The following is a 19,035-nucleotide window of genomic DNA, read 5'->3' as shown; positions in this document are numbered from 1 at the left end:
GTGTGTGTGTGTGTGTGTGTGTGTGTGTGTGTGTGTGTGTGTGTGTGTGTGTGTGTGTGTGTGTACCAGTCCTGGGGTTTGAAGGGTTTGAATTCAGGGCCTGGCCACTGTCCCTGAGCTTATTTGTTTAGGGCTGGTCCTCTACCACTTGAGCCACAATTCAACTTCTAGCTTTTCTTTCATAAACTTTTCTGTCTGGGCTGGTTCTGAACCATGATCCTCAGATCTCAGCTTCCTGAGTAACTAGGATTACAGATGTGAGCAACCAGCATCTGGCTTTCTCTGTTTTTCTTTTTTTTGGTGGGATGGTAGAGCAAAGAAAGACTCTATGCTTGGGACTGTGCCTTTTTGTCTTTTGCAATAGAACTATTTCTATTATAAGTTAATTTGATGCCCTTTATGATGTTCTTAATGATTCTTTATATTTAAGGGTATGTTATTTTGTGCCAAGGTCTATCTGAATTCTTTTATCTAAGATCAGAGATTAATATCTCTTATTTATTCAATAAATGTGACATACAGGTAATATATTAAAAGACATATGTCATAATTAGTTAAAGCTTTAATCAATTCAAAAATAACCCAAAACAGAATGCAAACATTGGGTAGTTCTTGTTTTTTGATTCAATCTGCTATTCTTCTTTTGATTGGAAAATTGAGTCCATTAATGTTGAGGGTTATTATAGAGAGATATGTCATGCTTCCTGCCATTTTCTTGATTTTTTTTGTATTTTGTTTTTTTCCTCTTCCTGTGTTTACTAAATAGATCTTCTAGTGATTTTTGTCTGATGTGTTCCTTTGATTTTGATTGTTTTCTTCAGATTATATTCTTCCCTTCAGAATTCCTTGTAATGCTGGTTTGGTGATCATGAATTCCTCTATTTTTTTTTTTTTAAATTTTATTTTATTTTATTTGAGAACATACTGTACAGAGGGGTTACAATTACATGGGCAGGATAATGCATACATTTCTTACCAAGCATTGCAGCCTCCTCCTTTGTTTACCCTTCACCTCCCTTCCCGGCCTCCCCCCTCCCTCCCAACCAATCGTTCCCCCCCCCTCCCCCCCCCCCACCGACATTGTAAAGCTGGTTTTGACATGACATTTTGTACTTCTCATTGTTGCAACAGGTCCACCTGAATCCTTAAACGACTTGTTTGTCCCCATCTCCTCCACATGTTATACTGACATCAAATATAGTGAAAGCGGGGGTTACACTGTGGGGGAGGGACATACAAAGCAACAAGGAAATAATCTTATAAATGCGTTAGAAACACATGCATGAAAGAAACAAAAACATTAAAATACATATTTGAGGTTTTGTTTTCCTAACATCACATTATCTGACTTTTTCCGCTTGACTCATACCTATACTAGATATTGCAAATAAGGGAAACCATGGGACCTATGTTTCTTTGGGCCTGGCTTACTTCACTTAATATAATTTTTTCCAAGCCTTTCCATTTCCTAACAAATGGGGAAATGTCATTCTTTCTGATGGAGGCATAGAATTCCATTGTGTATATATACCACATTTTCTTGATCCATTCATCTACTGAGGGGCATCTGGGTTGGTTCCATGTCTTAGCTATGGTAAATAATGCTGCAATAAACATAGTTGTGCTGGTAGCTTTAGTGTGGCCTTGTTTGTGATCATTTGGGTAAATGCCCAAAAGTGGGATTGCTGGGTCGTTGGGGAGCTCTATGTGGAGTCTTTTGAGGAACCTCCATACTGCTTTCCAAAGTGGTTGAACAAGTTTACATTCCCACCAACAATGAAGTAAGGTTCCTTTCTGTCCACATCCCCTCCAGCATCTGTTGTTGTTAGAGTTCTTGATTTTTGCTGTTCTAACTGGAGTGAGGTGATATCTCAATGTTGTTTTGATTTGCATTTCTTTTATGGCTAGGGATGTTGAACATTTCTTCATGTGTCTATTGGCCATCCTTCTTTCTTCTTCAGAGAAGCTTCTCTTTAAGTCTTTCGCCCACTTACTTATTGGGCAGTTGTTTCTTTGAGGATTTGTTGTTGGGTGGTTTAATTTTTTGAGTTCCAAGTATATTTTAGATATGAGACCCTTGTCCGTTGTATGGCTAGTAAAGATCTTCTCCCAGTCCGTGGGCTTTCTATTGATCTTGCTAGCTATGTCATTTGCCCTGCAGAAGCTCTGCAACCTTATACAATCCCATTTGTCCAGCCTTTCTTTGATTTGTTGTGTTTCCGGGTCTCTATTCAGAAAATTTCGGCCTGAGCCAAGGAGACCCAGGGTTTCTCCTATTCCATCCTGTAATGTTTTCAGAGTGTCTGCTTTGAGTTCAAGGTCTTTGATCCATTTGGAGTTGATTCTGGTGCAGGGTGATATATAAGGATCTAGCTTTAGTTTTCTACATGTAGTTAACCAATTTTGCCAGCACCATTTACTGAAGAGGCTGTCTGTCTTCCATTCTATTGTTTTAGCTCCCTTATCGAAGATTAGATGGCTATAGGTCTGTAGGTTCATTTCTGGGTTTTCAATTCTATTCCATTGGTCCTGAGGTCTGTTCTTATGCCAACACCAAGCTGTTTTGATTACTATGGCTTTATAGTAGAGTTTGAAATTTGGTATTGATATTCCTCCAGCAGTGTTCTTTCCGTTGAGGAGCGTTTTTGCTATTCGGGGTCTTTTATTGTTCCATATGAATTTTTGGATTGCCTCTTCTATTTCCTTGAAGAATGAGGGTGGAATTTTGATAGGTATTGCGTTGAATTTGTAGATAGCCTTGGGAAGTATTGCCATTTTCACGATGTTAATCTTTCCAATCCAGGAGCATGGGAGGTTTTGCCATTTTTTAAGTTCTGTGTTGATTTCCTTTTTCAAGATTTTAAAGTTTTCATCATAGAGGTCCTTCACTTCTTTAGTTAAGTTAATTCCTAGGTATTTTATTTTTTGTGGGGCTATTACAAATGGAGTTGCTTTCCTAATTTCAGCCACACTTTTCTCATTGTTGGCATACAGAAAAGCCATTGATTTTTGGGGGTTAATTTTATAACCTGCTACTTTGCCAAAGTTTTGAATCAGCTTGAGTAATTTGGGAGTGGAGTCTATGGGATTCTTTAAATACAAGATCATGTCATCTGCAAAGAGGGAGAGTTTTATTTCTTCTTTCCCTATTTGGATCCCCTTTATGTCTGCATCTTGTCTTATTGCTGTAGCTAGGCATTCTAATACTAGATTGAAGAGAAGTGGAGAGAGTGGGCATCCTTGTCTTGTTCCTGAGTTAAGAGGAAATGGCTTTAGTTTTTCACCATTGAGTATAATGCTGGCTGTAGGTTTGTCATATACAGCCTTTATTGTATTGAGGAATGTTCCATGGATTCCTAATTTTTCCAAAACCTTCATCATAAAGGGGTGTTGGATCTTGTCGAATGCTTTTTCTGCGTCTATTGAGATAACCATGTGGTTCTTATTCTTGCTCCTGTTGATGTGATGAATAATATTAATTGATTTGCGTATATTGAACCAGCTTTGCATCCCTGAAATGAATCCTGTTTGATCGTGGTGTATGATTTTTTGGATGAATTGTTGAAGTCAATTGGCCAAAATTTTGTTGAGAAGTTTCGCATCAATGTTCATCAAAGAAATGGGTCTATAGTTCTCTTTCTTTGATGAGTCCCTGCCTGGTTTTGGGATGAGGGTTATGATGGCTTCATAGAATGTGTTCGGTAGTGAGCTTTCTCTTTCAATTTCATTGAAGAGTTGGAGGAGAATTGGTGTGAGCTCTGCTTTGAAGGCCTTGTAAAATTCCGCTGTAAAACCATCTGGTCCTGGACTTTTCTTAGCTGGGAGGTCTCTTATTGCTGTTTCTATTTCAATGCTTGATATGGGCCTGTTAAGATAGTTTACCTCATCTTGGTTTAGTTTTGGCATGTCAATATTTGCTAGGAAGAGGTCCATTTCTGTCAAGTTCTCAAACTTATTAGCATAAAGTTTTGAGAAGTATTCCCTTATAATGTTCTGAATCTTGCTTGTTTCCGTGGTGATGTTTCCATTCTCATCTCTGAGTTTATTAATTTGGGTGTGTTCTCTTCTTTTTCTGATAAGATTTGCTAAGGGTCTGTCAATTTTGTTAAGTTTTTCGAAGAACCAACTCTTTGTTTTGTTGATTCTTTCTATAGTTTTTTTGGATTCTAATTCATTTAATTCTGATTTAATTTTGATTATTTCTTTCCATCTACTGGATTGGGGTTTATCTTGCTGCTCTTTTTCAAGGAGGTTTAGATGTGTCATTAAATTGTTAGTTTCAGATCTCTCCAATTTGTTGATGTAGGAGCTCAGAGCTATAAACTTGCCTCTGAGTACTGCCTTTGCTGTGTCCCAGAGGAGCTGGTATTTTGTGTGTTCATTTTTGTTGAATAGCATGAACATTTGAATTTCCTTTCTAATCTCTTCCATGACCCACTCATGATTCAGCAGTGTGTTGTTCAGCCTCCATGTGATACCGGACTTTCTTTGGTGGCTTTTGATGTTGAGTTCTAACTTTATTCCCTTGTGGTCAGAGAGAATGCAAGGTATAACTTCAATGTTTCTGAATTTAGACAAGTTTGCTTTGTGGCCTAAAATGTGGTCTATTTTAGAAAACGTTCCATGTGCTGCTGAGAAAAACGTGTATTCTGATGCTGCTGGGTGAAATGTTCGGTAAATGTCTGTTAAGTCTAGTTGATCTATGCAGCTGTTTAGATCTGCAGTTTCTCTGTTGAGTTTTTGCCGAGTTGATCTATCTAGTGGGGAGAGTGGTGTGTTAAAATCCCCAACAATTAATGTCTTTGGATCTATATGGGATTTGAGGGAAAGTAGTGTTTCTTTGATAAATTTGGGTGCTCCATTGTTTGGCGAATAGATATTTAGAATTGTAATATCCTCCTGAAGGAGAGATCCTTTAATTAGTATGTAGCGACCTTCTTTATCTCTTTTCATGAATTTTAATTTGAAGTCTATTTTATCTGATATTAGGATTGCAACTCCCGCCTGTTTATGCGGTCCGTTTGCTTGGTAGATTTTGTTCCAGCCTTTAACATTGAAAATGTGTTTGTTTTTATGGGCAAGATGTGACTCCTGCAGGCAGCAGATAGAAGGGTCTTGTTTTTTAATCCAACTAGACAGTCTATGTCGCTTGATTGGAGAGTTCAGTCCGTTAACATTAAGAGATAGGACTGAGAGGTATTTGGGAGTTCCTGCCATGTTATCTACCTTCTTGGGGGCTGCGAAAACTGGGTTCTTCCTATGGTTCTTGGATTCTCAGTTTGGGTGCAGTTTCTTGGCCTTTATTGCGGTCTTGTTGGTTTTCTATGTGTAGGACATCTTTAAGAATCTTTTGTAGGGCTGGTTTTGTGGAGATGTATTGTTTCAATTTTTCTTTGCTATGGAAGGTTTTTATTTGGCCTTCAGTTATGAAGGAGAGTTTAGCTGGGTACAGTATTCTTGGTTGATAGTTGTTTGTTTTTAGGGCATGGCATACATCATTCCAGGCTCTTCTTGCTTTGATTGTCTCTGCTGAGAAATCTGAGGTGATTCTAATTGGTTTCCCTTTATAAGTGATTACCCTTTTCTCCCTGACAGCTTTAAGGATCTTTTCCTTGTTCTGAGTTGATCCTGTGTGGATTATAATGTGACGGTGGGATGTCCTATTCTGGTCTGGTCTATTTGGGGTTCTAAAGGCTTCTTGTATCTGGACAGGCCTATCTTTTTGCATGTTTGGGAAGTTCTCTACTAGGATCCTGTTAAACAGATTTCCTAGACCATTAACTTCTGTTTCTAGGTGTTCCTCTACACCCATTATCCTTAGATTAGGCCTTCTGATGGTGTCTTCCAGGTGTTGGATAGATCTATCATATTTCTTGGACTTGTCTTGTATGGTTGTATGTTCTTTCTCTATAATATCTAGGCTGTCTTCAATCCCTGAGATTCGATCTTCTGCATGGTCTAACCTGCTGTCAAGACTCTCTACTTTGTTTTTTATCTCTTTTCCTTCTAGTTGGTCAGCTTTGATGGCTTCAAGTTCTTTGTTGAAGCTCTGTTTTAGGTCTTGTATGAATTTCTTTACTTCCTTAATTTGGTGTTCAGTGTTTGTCCTCAAATCGCTTAGTTGATTGGTTATGGTTTCTTTGGACTCCCATTCCTTCTGTTGGGTTCCATTCAGCATTCCCTTTGTGGTCTCCCTGACTTCCTTCAGCTCTTTGTTAATGGATTCCATGAATGCCTTTAGTGATCTTTGTGTGTTCTCTACCTTGTCTCTCAATTCCTGTATTACTCTTTGATTTGCTTCCTCCCGTTCGTGGGATTCCTGCAGATCTCTTTGAGTGTTCTCAGCCTGCTCACGCCATTCCTCCCTTTCTCTTTGAGTATTCTCAAGTTGTTCACGCAAATCCTGTATCAGTTTTTGAGTAGCTTCCTCACGCTTATGATATTCCTGTATAAACTTCTGGGATGCCTCCTCTCTCTCCCTATCACGCTCATACAGAGTCCTTTGTACGTTGTCAAACTTTTCATTTATCATGTTGCCACCAGTGTTTGTAGAGCTGTTTGGGAACTCTCCTCTGGATTATTCATTATCTGTTCTAACCCCTGATTATCAGGATTGGGAATTGAGATACCCGAATTTGCCATTTTTCTTGTGTTTTTCCGGCTTACTCTGCCCATTTGAGATGAAGATAGCACCAGTTTTGTGCTAGAACACTATCTTAAGGCAACCATCAACCAAAATTTGCATTTGTACAGTCAATAGTCTACAGATACAATCTAGTTCAACAGATACATCTATTCGACATCAAACAACTATATGTTAAAGGACTTCGAACCACAGAGAAGAATTTGGAAAGCCAGAAATTATTAGGGTTAGGAAGAGATGTGGGTAAAAAATAGGAATAGATTGGTGTGGGGAGGCACAGGGAGAGTTAACTATGTCCTAATCACAATGCAGGAAATAGGTTGGGTAGGATGTAAGTAGAGAGAGAGAGAGAAAAAGAAGAAAGGGAAAGGGGAATGAAAAGAGACCAGAAAAAAAAATAGAAACGTAAAAATTAATGTTATTTTAGAGATTAAAAGACCATCTATTTATAGAGGAATATGAATATGTTGAGAGAAAGGGAGGGACATAGAGGAGATGAGAAAAACTTTAAAAAAATGCTTAAAATATTGTATAGGTATAAAGTACTGCTATTAGTGAATTTAAGTCTCAGAGGTTTTGAATTGAGTAATAAGTTTGTGGATTAAGTGTGTACACAATAGGGGATAGGGTCTACTGGTTAACTACGGGTTTATCTGAGGATGTGCAGGACGAGAGTTAAGTCACATAAAGATGAACAAAGAGGAAAAGATGGAAAGGATAGGAAAGTGAGAAGAAAAGATCAGAAGTTCAGTAGAGCTAGAAAAAAAAACAAAAAGATAATTAAGAATGAAAGAAAAAGAGAAAGAAGACAAGAAAAGAAAAGAAAACACACATTCACGTATTCCTAAAATAAAAATTATAAGAGGAGAAGAAAAAAAAAAAAAGTTAATGGAAAACAATTATTTTTTCAGAAGAGGCAAAAATTAAAGATTAATAAAAGTTTTAGAAAAGCAAAAAAAATTTTTTATATATATATAAGGTAACAAAAAATGAAAAAAAAAACAAAACAAGAAAAAGAAAAGAAGAAGAAGAAAAAAAAAGTTCTTTGATTTTTTTTTTTTTTTTTTTTTTTGGGAGGGGTGGGAAGAGTCCTGTATCTCCCTTTTGTCTGTAACCAGAGTCTGGTTGGAGTCTCTGGTCAGCTTGAGGTCCTGTGGCTTGATTGGTTTCTTAAGTCAGTTTGTTGGAACAGGCAGAAAAATGCTCTGCTTTACCCAAGATTTTGAGATCCCCCTCCCAGGTTAGTTTACTGGGAGGGTGATCTGCTTTGAGAATCACAAAAGAGGGGGATGCAGTGATGAGGCTAGGTTCTGGGTAGAGTTGAGGCCTTTCAACGAACAGTAGCTTTTCCCTGGGGCTATTTTGTGAAAAAAAACTCACAGCACCCAGCCTGGAGTCATTCTCAGGGTTTCTGTTTTTCAATTGATTGTGGTCGCTGCTAGAGGGAGGGGCAGCCTCTGGCTCTGGCCACCCAGCGAGGAGAGCCACTCCAATGGCTGGTGCCTGAGCTGGGCGACCCCTCCCTGGATGGAACTGAGTCTGTGAGGTCACCTCGCCGCCAAGTTCCTGTGACCTGCCAAATGACTAGCTCTATTCCAAGGCCTGAGCTGGAGCTAGCCGCTCCTCCGAGCTTTGTCGGTATCCAAGATGGAGATCACCGGTGCTGGGGGGGGGGAGGGGTGGCCTTCCCTCCTCTGCTCCCAGAGGAATGAGGAAGTGGGGCTTCTACTCACGCGGAGTCATGGATCTCGGGTCGTCTCTGGTCTGCAAAGTGCAGGATGAAGTTGTCCGCTCCTTGTCGGTTCTTGCTGGTGTTGAGTAGAATCCGCTCGTCTGCTGCGTTTGGCTCCTTCGTCCCGGACTGCGTCTCAGGTATGCCTCCGCGGCGGTGGTCGCCGCTGCGACCCTGCCGCCGCAGCAGCAGCTGCTCAGATGTGTCTGCTTGGCTTCCCCTCTCTTGACTAACTCTCTGTCCTGTGATGGCACGCTTGGTGTGATTCTCTGGCTTGGGACTGTTCACTGGAACTCTGAAACTGTTTTCTATGCAAGAGCTTGTTCAGATTCCAGCTTCTCCTCCTCCATCTTCCCGGAACTCCCCAATTCCTCTATTTTTTGTTTATCATGAAAGGTTTTGGTTTCACCATTTAATGTAAATGATAACTTTGCTGGATAGATCGGTCTGGGTTGGCAGTTGTTGATCCTCAGTGCTTGGATTAAATGATTCCAGGCTCTCCTGGTGTTGAGGGTTTGTGTGGAGAGGTCTGCAGTGATTCTGATTTTCTTTCCTTTGTAACATAGTGCCTTCTTTAATTTTGATGCATTTAAAATCAGTTCCTTACTGTACATGTCTGTTTTTATTATGATGTATCTAGAAGTTTTCTTCTTGTGTCTTCCAATCTACTGGGGGTTCTATAGGTTTCTGTTAAGCAGGTGAGAGTTTCTTTTTTTAAATAAGTTTTTATTGTGAAAATACTATACAGAGGGATTACAATTACATGAGCAAGGTAAAGAGTACATTTCTTTTCAAGCATTGTTGCCTCTTCTTTGTTTTTCCCCTACCATCCCTTCCTTAGAGTTTCTTAAGAGGGGGGAAGTTCTCAGCTATTATTTTACTGAGTAGATTTTCGATGCCTTTACTACTAAATTCTTCCCCCTCATTGATCCCAATTATGCATAGAGTTGATTTCTTAGCTGATTCTGCCAATTCCTGGATTTCTCTTTGATATGTTCTGAGTGTTTTTTAAATGTTTTTTATTTTTTTTCCTAGCTCCTTGACTTCAGAAATTTTATTTTCCATTTCATTTATTCTGTTACCTATGGATTCCACTGTGGTTTGCAGTGTGGAAAATGCACCTTTTATGGTTTGAGATCAGTTTGCATAGTGTCCATTTCATCTTTTAATGTGTTATATAGCATGTCTGTTTTTCTCTCTGTATCTTTCTGTGACTCGGATTTTCTTTGTCATTCTGCTTTGGCTCTTGAAGTTGTTTTCGCATCTCCCCTTTTATTTCATTGGCCAATTCTGGTATCATTTCTTTAATAGTTCTTTTGTCTTCCATCTATTCTTCATTCTTATGGAAGTACTTCCCTGGATTGTTATTGACTATTGAATTTGATTGTTGTTGGAGGAAGGAAGGAAGATGGTAGCCAAACAATAGAGAATTGTTCCAGCTCTCTCTAACCAAACAGAGATTTGTGTTCCTAACATGCACTTCTCCCCAAAAGATCAACAACACATATATAAACAATCAGAGTGTCTTAAAAAAACAAACACACAAAAAACCCTTGTAACATAAGGAGGAAAATTCTCGAAAGCTCTCACATCCCTCTACCCAGACCCTACAGCATGTCAAAGAGGCCCTGCCTTGGACTCTAGGACCCACCAGCCGACTACAGCATTCTGACACTGAAAACTCCTACAACACCAGACCAGGCAGTTCAGAGAGAGTGACCAGCAGGGAGCCACCATGACACCCAGACCTGGAAAACTCCCAAGGCGCCACTGGTCAACCCACAACCACCATGCCAAAACTGTGAGAGTGCCCTGGCAGCTGAGAGGTGGAAGCAGCCTGGTGGTGGGGAACAGCCCAGTGCACGTCCATCTCGAAGACCGGAATCTAACCTTTCCAGACCTGATTAAGCTCCCTCCAACTAGCTCAGGACTGAGCACACTCACAGGCAGCGTTCGCTGGCCTGGGGAGCCCGTGTGGGCTAGCCTACCCAGTGTGAACTAATCCAAGCCGAGCAGGGCTGCCACCAGGATCACGGCCCCAACAATCTCTGAATCTAAATGCCTAAATCACAACAAAAGATTCAAAGATTCATGGACAAGCTGTCCTTAGTTTAAATGCGTCTTTAAAATGGAAGATTCTGTTGGTCATCTCTATAATAATATATGCAAACTCAATTATACAAATGTATACATTTGAGTAAACTATTTATATTTCAGTTGTTGAGCCAAAGTGCCCATCTAACATGTTTCTTTTTCGTTTTTAGTCCTGGGGCTTGAACTTAGGGCCTTGGTGCTGTCCCTGACCTGGCTTGTGCTCAAGGCTAGTGTTCTACCACTTTGAGCCACAGTGCCACTTACAGTTTTTGAGTGATTAAGTGAAGATAAGACGCTCATGGAGACTTTTCTGCCCAGGCTTCAAATCACAATCCTCAGATCTCAGCTTCCTGAGTAGCTAAGATTACAGGCATGAGTCACAGGCACCTAGCTCATGTAACTTTTAAAATAATGTCATGAGAAACAAAAGAAATAATAGAGAATTCTGCAGGGAGCCAGGGCAAACGCCATTACAAGATGGCGCCCACTTCCCTGCAGCTTTGAGGTAAACAACTCCATGTTAGGCAATGCTTGGTGGGATTGTAGGTCCTGGGCTTTGCGCATGCGCGAGCCACGTAGCATCCCCAGCCAATCCCGTGGCACCTGGTGACGGTGAAAGGCAGATGACCAATGATAGAACGACCCGTGTTCCTATACCATATATAAGCGGCCACGTTTCTGTACACGGGGTCTCTCGCTCAAGCTCTCCCATCAACCAAAAAGCTCTCCAATAAAGTGTGATCTGAGAAGACTCCTGGTGTGGTGGTCGTTCTTCCTCGCTGGCCGAGAAGGCGTTCGCCGCAAGTGGTGCCGAAACCCGGGACCCACGCGAGAGGCCGAACAGGAGCCAGAACTCAACACACGGAGAGGAGACGTCGGTAAGTTTCCCCAGGATCAAGAAACGCCACATTGGGTCCCAAGTCGGTTGACACGACTTGTCAAGGAAGACAAAGAAGAAGAGAAAAATGACTGCGAAATCCCTGATAATGATGATATTATTGATGGTCAAGATCTGCCCCAGCCAGGAGGAACACAGATGGGGAATCCTGTCGGTGTTCCCGAGGCCGATGCCAGTGAAGCATGATGCCAGGCCTCGTATCTCCCAGGACCTGGTCCTTGCTTTAAGGCGAATGCCTCCTGGGTTAGTGGATGGTGGCCAGCAAGGAGAGCAAAAAATTAGAGTGTTCAAAGCAGGCCCGAGCCACCTGGATACCGCAGCTAGGAATAATGGAATAGGACCGCGGTTCTATTTTGTTGGTTTTCGGAACTAAGGCCATGATTAAGAGGGACGGCCGGGGGCATTCGTATTGCGCCGCTATTCTTGGACCGGCGCAAGACGGACCAGAATCTCCTCTGCTGTTTCCTGGTTTAAAGAGTGGGTGGGAGTTGGGATGTTTTTGGCCTGCTGCTTGGGAGGATGCGTAGTCTGCCTACAAGCATTAGCTGCCTTGGAAAGTGGATCCTCACCCCAGATTTGGCTGTCAGCCCTAAAAGGGGGAACTGCAGGGAGCCAGGGCAAACGCCATTACAAGATGGCGCCCACTTCCCTGCAGCTTTGAGGTAAACAACTCCATATTAGGCAATGCTTGGCGGGATTGTAGGTCCCAGGCTTTGCGCATGCGCGAGCCACGTAGAGTCCCCAGCCAATCCCGTGGCACCTGGTGACGGTGAAAGTCAGACGACCAATGATAGAACGACCCGTGTTCCTATACCATATATAAGCGGCCACGTTTCTGTACACGGGTCTCTCGCTCAAGCTCTCCCATCAAAGCAAAGGCTCTCCAATAAAGTGTGATCTGAGAAGACTCCTGGTGTGGTGGTCGTTCTTCCTCGCTGGCCGAGAAGGCGTTCGCCGCAGAATTCAGCCCTCCCAGCTGCAGTATCTCTTAAGGCAGAATGTCTCATGTTTGTTCAACAAATCTGGTAAAAATCCATCCTGTGCTCTTTCTTGAAGTGAACACACCAAACAATGCACTCTTGTGCTTTTGAATTCCTTAAGAGCTCTCCAGCCTGGCAGGTCATCATGTTCTCTAGTTCCTGTGAGCTCTGCTTCATTCATTGTGAAAGTTTTTCCGTTTTTACCACACCCAAATCTACCTCAGAATTGCAATCTCAATTTTCTCAAACTCCTGGAAAATAATTACTTGTTTTAAATTCAACAAAGAGTATCTAATTCTAAAATAAAAACAGTTGAGCCAGGTGCTGGTAGCTACTCAGGAGGGTGAGATCTGAATATCACAATTCAAAGCCAGTCTAGACAGGAAAGCCCATGAGACTCTTCAATAAAATGGGGTGGGGGGGGACCGGAAGTGGAGTTGTGGCTTAAAGTGGTAGAGCACTAGCCTGAGCAAAAAAGCTCAAGGAAGAATGAGTTAGAATCTCTGGTCTCTAGCACAAAAACCTGACTGTGATGCAATGTGATGCTAGCAAAGAGATTTTATGGAAGGAGGCTTGCTGGACTGGGAACGGACAAGAAAGGCTTCTGGGAGGAGCAGGTACTTACATTCAGCCCCTAAGGATGCTTACAGGCTGGCATTGTGAGCAAACTGGGAATAGTATGCCAGAAAGACAAATTCACAGGAGCTGAGATGGGGACAGAGAACTTGGGGACACTGTGGGAACATAGCAGTTTAATGTGGATAGCTTGTTATTTGGGAACAGGAACAGAAAAATAAAATTAGAATAAGGATGGCTCTTGCCCGCTTGACTCTCGCTTGGTTTTTCATTGGAATTTTTTGCATCTTATGTATATGGAAAGTACATTTAAATGACACGAAATGTGATGCTCAGGCTATGGAGATAGATTAAACCTAAACTAAGTTTTGAAATGTGTGTTCTTAAGGAAGAGCTGTATGAATGTGTATACACATTCTTTCTAACCTTTCAAGATTTGGGGTTTTGACAATATATATATGCATCTATATATACAGAAACCAGATATTTTATGCTACATTTATAAGAAAAATTAAGAAAATGCCATATGTTTGCTAGAATATCTATACATACATCTATGTAGATATATACAGAAATATGCATATAGATACATATATATCTATATATAATGAAATATATATGCATATATATGTGTATTTGTGTGTGTATTTATCTCTTTCAAATAAGATTACAATTCTGGGGGCTGGGAAGTTGGCTCAGTGGTAGAGCGCTTGCCTTGCATGCTCAAGGCCCTGGGTTCGATTCCTCAGCACCACATAAGCAAAAAGAAAAAAGCCGGAAGTGGCACTGTGGCTCAGGTGGTAGAGTGCTAGCCTTGAGCTGAAGAGCTGAGGGACAGCGCCCAGGCCCAGAGTTCAGGCCCCACGACCGGACCAAAAAAAAAAGAAAGATTACAATTCTGTCTTCTATGAACACTCAGATCAGTGGAAGAGTTTTTATTATATTCCTAAACAGCATCATAATTAAATATTTTGTTCAGTTACCATTTGTTACTTTGGCTTTCTTTCCAGTCTTTTCTAGAATTACCTTTTAGATTATTAAAATCATGGGTATCTATTATATTATGTCATCTTGAGCCATGACTATTTTCATAGTTGACATTTTAATTTTATTTGTAATCTCACTTGCTGTCTTACTCGCATTTTACTTCCCCTATTATCTAACTGCCTACTTCTTATTATCCAGTTCAGAGCCTCCTCTCTAAGGGCTCAGTTGCATTTTTATGTCTCCTGCACAGGCAAACTCCTATAAATAAAAAGTATTTAAAGGTGAGTTGAGCTCAATTGCTCAGTGATTTTGAGTTATAGCCCTTTTAATCTCAGGAATCTTCTGAGTTAAAAGGCAGCTCTGTAAGCAAGTGTGAATGCTTTACTTATCTTTTATTCTCCAGAAAACCCTCTACAGTAGTCACTTACAGTGAGATTTTAAATCATAGGGGAGAGTATTGTGTTCTTTTTAGAAATTTTTCTTCATCTGAAATGAGGATGTCAGGAGACATTAATAAGTAGTAGGTGATAATCTACCTACCAAATTTCTCTATAATTCTTTGAAGAAGCTATTCCTCATAAATTCAAGATGCTCACCCTAAGTTAGGTTATTTGTTTTTTTTTGTGATTTTTTTAATTGGGGAGGGGGGCTTGTTATTCTTGTTGTTTGCCAGTCCTGGGGGTTGAATTCAGGGCCTGGGCACTGTCCCTGAGCCTGAATTACTGTCACTTCACCTAAACCATAGCTGGATTGTCATTTTACCTAAAGCATAAGTAGAGTCTTCCAATTTGCTCTACAGTGAGATACTTGTAGGTATGTAGGAGATGAAGACAACGATAGATTCTGGGGGTATAGATTTGGTAGACGAGGTCTTCCCAAGTGCAGGAAATGCAAAAATCAGGAAATGAGAAAATATAGGGACAACTTGGAGGGGCAGAGAATAGTTGAATCAAAGCACTTAATCATTTGAGTACAAATGTTATCAAGGAGAAGATAAAAGCAGGGCAGGAATGCAACAGATAAAGATATATTGGGAAGACTTGGGAGATCAAATGTCCTCAGAACCACGCTTGGGGGCACTGATCGGAGCTACAGGCTTAAATAGAAGAATGAGTGCAGAGGACAAGAGTTCTGCATGGTTAAACAGTCATGAGACAATCTGTGGCTTGGTTGATCTTTAGTCTTAGGGAGGTTGTTACTGCTAGAGGGCACAATTTGGTTCCCTTCCCAGCTGATGGCTTCTGCTTAGAGGGGCAGCCTCAGGACTCATCGTGGGGAAATTGCTTGCATTTAGGAAAGGGATGAATTGTCATGGGGGTGATCTGTCTGCAAGACTTGCTTTGCCTTGCTTGCATGTTAAGGGAAATCATTGGGGACCTCTGGGTACAGCTCTGGAGGGCTGGAAGAGCTGCTGTCAAAGTTGGCAGTTGATGAATCATGGATCATGGTGTCTCTTCAATGGTGGAAATACCTTCATTCCTCTTGCTGTCTCTACCCTTGGTGGGAGAACATTACCAGCTTTAGATGAACATGACTTAACTTACGCCTTACCAATTAGCAGAGCTGAAAAACATCCAAAGCAAAAGGGATTATTTAATTTTTTTTGTTGTTGATTGTGGGGGTTTTTTGGTGGAGAATCAGTGTGTGTGTGTGTGTGTGTGTGTGTGTGTGTGTCCTGGGGCTTGAATTTGAGGCCTAGGAGCTGTCACTGAGCATTTTTCCCCCCATTCAAGGATAGCACTCTACCATTTGAATCACATCACCACTTCCAGCTCTTTGGCAGTTTAGTGAAGACTAGAGTCTCACAGACTTTCCTGTCCTGAATGACTAAACTGCAATCCTCAGATCTCAGCCTCCTGAGTAGCTAGGATTACTGGCATGAGCCACCGGCTCCTAGCCATGCCAAAGTTTCAAAGTAGCAAAGGAGCAGATACAAAATGAAGGTCAGCGAAGACAAGATTTACCTTTCTTTTTGGTACACAATGAACATTTGCAAGCCCAAGTGGAGAGACGTTGGTGCTAAGATCCTTGTTATAAATGGCTAGTTGCAACCATGGGAAATGTTCAAGCCATCCTAGTAAATGGCAATGTAGGAAAAAGAGTTTGGTGCAGAACACTTGGAGAGATACATTTCTAAAGAGAAAGAGGCAAGTACCATTGAATTGAAATACACTGGGATGCAAACTAACCTAAAGGTGAAATAGAGGATGCTGATAACATTGATTAGTTTGTTTGTTTGTTTGTTTTTTAGGGTCAAGGACAAGTTCATGAAGGGAGAAAAGGCTGTTTTGATACCTAAAGCACAATTAGGGACTTGCGGGAAAGTAAGTGGGTTAAGATCAAATACACCTGTGGCTTTGTGGTTCTTCACTGAAGCCTGGGAAGGCCTTAGCAGTTTGTAAGGTCCTTCCCTTGGCATTTGGCCTCTGGAAGTTGTTGGTGAGAGGTCCTCTTTTTAAAAGTATCCCTCTGAGCCTGCCATTGGTGGCTCACACCTGTAATCCTAGCTACTCCAGAGGCTGAGATCTGATGATCATGGTTCAAAGCTGACCCTGGCAGAAAAAAATCCCTGTGAGACTCTTATCTACAATTACTCACTAAAAAACCAGAAGTGTGCTGTGGCTCATGTGGTAAAGCACTAGCCTTGAGCACCAAAGGCTCAGGGACAGTGCCCAAGCCCTGTGTTCAAGCCCCACAACCAACAACAACAACAAAAAGCTTCCCTAGTGTATTCTCATTAATAGACTCTTCACTCATATGTATAAGCCTGCAGGTGATTCTTAACCTCTTTCAGTTTCTAGTTGAAGACTGGCGTTCCTCCCCACCACTCCCCCACCCCACCTGCCCTGGGACCCCCAGATGGTACCTACTTTCTAATGAATTGTAAGACGTTCCTTTCTGTAAAACTTTGGTAGCAGTCTGCCTCTGCATGCAGAGGAAGCCGTAAGTCCTGCTTCAATGTTTTTAATCGAGCCACTTATTTCACTTCTCTTTTATTCAATGCACCATGCTGCAGCTTTCCCGTAAGATGCAAGAATTTGAAGCATGTTGTGAAGACTGCTTTACACATACTCATTATAATCACTATTGTACCTACAGCCTAGAAGATGGAGTCTTTGTCTTTTATTTGTCCCACATTTACCTCTTTCAGTTCTAAGGGTGCCCTGATAATTGGTGAAATAATGATTCTACTTAGGTATTATTAATATCAATATTTGCAGTTGAATGTTGTGCACTGACTCATACTGTATCCCTTGTGGTCAGACTCAACCAGCTTTCACTGTTTCAGATTCATTCGCCTTTGCCACTTCTCTTGATGAGTTTAGTCCCAGTAATGACATTTTTAGTTACATTTTTAATGTGAATACTGCAAGCCATAAGTGGCAATGAGGCTTCATTTTTCAATTTTGTTTGTAATGTCTTAGAATGTAATTTTTAAATATGTATCTGAAATATCCCAGCTTCTCAGGGTTGGTGGGACTCGAACCCATGATCAGCGAAAGGAGTCACCCACCAATACTCACTCAATAGCAGTGACATCTACTATACCAAGACAGTGAAGAACAGCAATAAAGTCAATAGCTCAGGGTATTGAAAGGTAAGATCCATGGGGGAGGAGGGTGCTACTCACAGGTGGCCAGTGGTACTTTTGCTATCGGCAAAGAAGCAAGTTTCAGAAGCAGAGCTCGCAGTTAGTGATTGCAAATTGATGATTATAATTCCAGTCATTCCAATAACCAAGGCCATAAGTCACAAGGCAAAGCCCTGATCCCGAATCTTCCTATCAAAGAAGCAAGTTAGTGAAATAGCAATTAGAGTCTCTATAAGCAAAGGACTAAGTCCTCAAAGCAATAAACCACTCTCCAAATTTCTTACTTATCACACCCCAAAAGCAAACCACCTTCCAGGTTTTCTGGCTCTTTCTGAGTTTCACTGTTATTTACCAAATTCCAGTAACCTGGTGTTAACCTCACCAATTTACTTCAGGTCTTTAGCTTTGCTTGTATGACTATCCTGGAGTTTTTCTCTACAGGGAGATCCTGCCCTTCAAGTTTGGCCCTACGCGCTTGCAAATTTCAGTAAATGCCAGGCCTCTCAGTACAGGGTGTGTACCTATGTTTCTCAGGTTAAACTATGTTGTCCACGTTAAACTTAATTTTTCCTTGGTCTAATTAATACTTTATTTGTTTAATTTAACCTGGTTCTAACATATCATTTCTCAGAAAAAGGTTTTTACCGCTTCTGTCAACTGTGTTTAATTATAACCAACTGCCTGATGATTCTCAAGAGTCAGTACCCATTAACTATATTTTATAGAACAACTTATGTGACAAGCACCCATGTAGTAATTTTTTCTCTCTCTGCCAGTAGTGCTTTTCATATTTAATATTTAAATATTAACTCATTAGTGCTGTTATTAAAAAGTGTAAATATGTGTATCTTGTTAGCTTGAATAGATCAGTAAAAACTATCAAGTCTCTATATTACTAAAGGCATGCAGAAAAACAGTGTGGCTCCAACACAAATTATGTTTAAGGATGTAAGTGTTTATAGAAAATGAAATATACAACATTACATGTCAATCAGTCTGTGGAAACAGTTATCCTTCCATTTACCTCCCTGTCAGTTTATACATGGATGAATAATTTCAAACATCTTTTCACTTCAAAAGAGATTTTTTTATGGTTTGCAGTGCTGGAATATTTGAAAGAACTAAAAGTTTAAACAGAATGAAAATATGGTCAGAAGTTAAGCTATTTTATTTTCTTGGCTGGGGTCTAAAGAGAATCACAACAATGAAACTCTACATTTTCCTTTTCTCTCCAGACCTAAAGTAGATTAATCAAATCTTGTGTGCGAAAAATTCAAATATGAGCTTGTCTGGGAAGAATTTTCTTTGTAATTTTAGGTGAACTTTTTTAAATGATTTCTTATATGTCAAGTAATAACATTTTCACTGTGAGAACTAGAATTTTCAAACGTCAATATCCTCTTACCAGTACCTTGTTTTCATCATAGGAACATGGTTTTGGTAGATGTAATAAACAAGGAGCATACAGAGCACCTACTGCCCAGGGAACACACAGTTCTCATGGATGTTTATAATTTCAACATCTTTGCTGAC

The sequence above is a fragment of the Dipodomys spectabilis genome, unplaced genomic scaffold, assembly GCF_019054845.1.
Source record: "Dipodomys spectabilis isolate Male_0828 unplaced genomic scaffold, ASM1905484v1 ptg000039l, whole genome shotgun sequence".
Classification (NCBI taxonomy): Eukaryota; Metazoa; Chordata; class Mammalia; order Rodentia; family Heteromyidae; genus Dipodomys; species Dipodomys spectabilis.
The sequence above is the reverse complement of the archived record's forward strand: the minus strand, read 5'-3'. Positions refer to the sequence as shown.